Below are 3,885 nucleotides of genomic sequence, written 5' to 3'. Positions count from 1 at the left end.
AGGAAATCAAAGACCTAAGGCCTATTAGCATGGTTGGTTGTGTCTATAAGGTGATATCCAAAGTATTAGTAAGAAGGACACGTTCAGTGATGCCAGGTTTAGTGGGGGAGACTCAGTCTGTGTTTGTAAAGGGGCGCAAAATACATGATGGTGCTCTCATTGCATGTGAGACGGTCCAATGGCTGAATGTACGCAAGAAGCAGGCGGCAATTATCAAATTGGACTTTCAGAAAGTATACGACAGTGTGATATGGAGCTTTGTGGATATTGTGTTACAGAAGATGGGTTTCAGTCTTAGATGGAGGGCATGGGTGAAGGAATGTGTGACTACAGCGTCTATGTCGGTGTTGATTAATGGGTCGCTGATGCACGGAAACTTGTCTCTCAACAGATTTTCCTCGGCAAGTATACCGAATTGTCATCAAGTAAAAACTCACAATAGAGTGAGGTCGAATCCCACAGGGATTGATTGGTCAAGCAACTTTAATTGGAGGAATGTCCTAGTTGAGCTAAGTAGAATTTGATTTGAGAATTGCAGGAAATTAAATGGCGGGAAAGTAAATGGCAGAAAATGTAATTACTGAAAATAAAGAACTGAATGTAAATGACGGAAAGTAAATTGCAGAATCTTAAATGGGGAATGGGGAAGATGAGCATAAAAGTAAATGGCAGAAAGTAAAAAGAATGGGTAAGATCAGAAATGGGGAGTTCATTGGGCTCAGGAGATGTTGTATTCTCCGGATCAAGTTCATTTTCATCTCTTCCTCAATCAATGCATTCATTGATCTCCTTGGAAATCTTAAGTGATTGAATTCCAATTCCTTGGTAATTCAATCTCTTAAATCTTGATCAATAGCCAATTCCTTGGTCTAATTGCTCATGAGAAGAGATGAAGTATGGTCACTGATTATACCACATGTATTTCCAAATCAAAGTATTGGGAGAATTATATGTCACTATATCCGTCCAAACCCCAATTTGGTCCAACATGAGAAAGCATTTCTAGCATGATCTCTTCATTCCTCTTCTAAGGTTCCGAAGAGATCCAAGTATGAATAGCTTCTTTTCCAAGACAACTACCCAATTGGATGAAGATTGAAAGCTTTCTAGTAAAATCAAGAGAAAAGAAAGAAGAAGAATAATGAAAACTATTATTGATCCATCAAATTACAACAGAGCTCCCTAGCCCAATGAAAGGGGTTTAGTTGTTCATAGCTCTGGGAATGGAAAACAAAGATGGGAAATACATTCTAAAAGTAAAACTAGAAGTTGCAGAGAAAGTAAAATTATACAGAGAGTAGTTCTCCCAATGCCAAAAGCTCCCTTTCTAGTTCAAAACTACTCCTATACTACTCTTCTGATCTTCTAGTTGGCTCTTCAAGTCTTGGATATGGGCCTTTGGATCTTTGAGTTGAAGCAGTTATCATCTTCAGTGGGCTTAGCTTTGCTTGCAGAAAAAGTGTGAGTTAGGCATGGATGTTAATTAGGACGTTAGTGGTGTTAACGTTAAGTGAAAATGTGAGTTCGAGAACGTTAGTGACGATCACCTTTTTCACTAACGTTCCTAACCCAAAATTGTCCACATTAACTTCAACGTTAGTTGCACTAACGTGACCACTAACGTTGCCTCTTGGTCCTTCGCAAACGTTATTGACATTCATCTTTTCCAATAATGTTTGCTTGTTGCCCTTCCTCCCTACGTTAGAGTCCACGTTTGTGTAGCTAACGTGACCCTTAACATGGGCATGCCTCAGCTTCGAGAGCGTTAGTGACACTTACCTTTGTCACTAACGCTCCAAATGCCCCTTCCCACGTTAGTGCCTCACGTTAATTGTATTAACGTGACCACTAACGTGGTGGTGATTGCCATCTCCAATGTTAGTAACAAAGGTGAGTGTCACTAACGTTGGCTCATCATTTCTTTCTTCCATGTTAGCTTCCACGTTAATGTAATTAACGTGGCAACTAACGTGGCTAATAGTGGCTTAGTCCAACGTTAGTGACAAAGGTGAGTGTCACTAACGTTGGCTCTTCCTTACTCCTCCCACGTTAGAGTTCACGTTAATGTAGTTAACGTGACTCTTAACGTGGCCAATTGTACCTTTTGGAACGTTAGTGGTATTCACTTTTACCACTAACGTTGGGGGCTTTCTTTTTCCTCCACGTTAATGTAGTTAACGTGGACACTAACGTGGGCTATGATGGCTCATGAAGGCATTATTTGTGTTCACTTTTCTTATTAACGTTGCAAGCTAGCCTCCATTCCACGTTAATGGTCACGTTATTTAGACTAACATGGCTATTAACGTGGCATCTTCCTTGCTTCCTTTGTCCTGAAATCAAGCAAGTAAAGTGCATCAAAGCTAGGTTCTAACTCATGAGATCATGCATCATCCATTTTATCATTCAATTCATGCATAATTCTCATAAAATCATGTAAAATTCATAATGTTTGCTTGAATCAAGATGTAAGTGATTATCTACCCAAAACTTGCTTATTAACTAAGAAAATACATGAAACTACCCTAAAACAGTAAAGAAAAGGTCAGTGAAACTAGCCAAAATGCCCTGGCATCACAACACCAAACTTAAAGCTTGCTTGTCCCTAAGCAAGTACTGAAACATGAGAATGATGAATGAAATGACAAGAGAAATGAGTCATTATTGTGGAAGTCATGTCCTTGGTTTTATGGGGTCACATGCATAGCAACTTAGGTTCATTCCTTCACTGGCTTTCAGACCTTTATCATGCCCTAGAATACTCACTTGATTGCACCCTTTGAGACTTTTATTCATTGATCCCTTTGTCTTTTCAAGGTTTAATTGTGTTCTTAGACTAGGTGCTTTGTGAGGGGGCGACTCTTTAAGATAAGCTTTCAGCCAGCACTCCCGAACTAGTTGGTCCAAGGTGCTAGGTGTTAAGACACCCCTAAGGACTTACTCCCTCAAGTCTCTTTCCCCCATACATACACACCACAGGCACATGGTTTGTTATTTTCTTACTTGAGACCTTGGTGTCCAGCACCTCTTTGGGTTACTAAGTGTTCTATAGCAAAGGTTACTCTTGATAGTGGACTTTCAGCTGATAATCCCGGGTTAGTTAACCCAAGTTACCAAGTGATAAGGCACCCCTGAGAGCTTATTCATCCAAGCATATCCTTTACACAGGAGCACCACAGACACATGCCTCAAGATTCAACCCTTGGTACCTAGCCTTATTTCTTACTCTTTTTCTTTATTTCTCAACTTTCACTTTTCTTTCCCTTTTTCTTATTAGGATCTTGTTATTTGCTAGTCTCATGGGTTTTGTTTCAAGTATATGATTCAGGACAGATAGTTGCCTTCCTACCTTGTTGGTGAACCAACTTAGCTAAGTAATTACTACACCACAAGCTTAAGAACTTACTCCACAAATTGAACCTCACTCTGGTCTTTCATAACATCTCTTTTTATTTGACTTAAAGGAAAAGCATACAAGTGAGCAAGGTGAAAATGCAGCAGTGACATTAGACTTGCAAGCATAGACCTAAGCAATGCAAACTTAAAGGCAGAATTGAAAATCCTAAACTACCATGGAAACATGTTCTATTTCATACATGATTTTCCTTATTTAAAACTTGAAAAAGATGGGACAATGAGGGAACTCCACCACCTTTTACTTATGGGGGTGCTCATGCTCTCCCTCTTATTTGTCCTCTTTGTGTCCACTTGTGTTTCCTTGTATCCGTGCCAGTCTGGCTTTTTTCCAATCAACTTTTTCTATAAGCCAGCATCTTCCATCTTCTTTTTTAATGTTTCCTTCTGCTGTTTTACCTTCCTTTCCTCTTGTTCTGTTAGATCTTTTTGGACTGTATCATACCTAGGGATTGCAGAATGCAAATTATG

Source organism: Arachis ipaensis, chromosome B6 (assembly GCF_059453495.1).
Source record: "Arachis ipaensis isolate K30076 ecotype BB chromosome B6, ASM5945349v1, whole genome shotgun sequence".
Lineage (NCBI taxonomy): Eukaryota > Viridiplantae > Streptophyta > Magnoliopsida > Fabales > Fabaceae > Arachis > Arachis ipaensis.
This window is presented reverse-complemented; position numbering follows the sequence as displayed.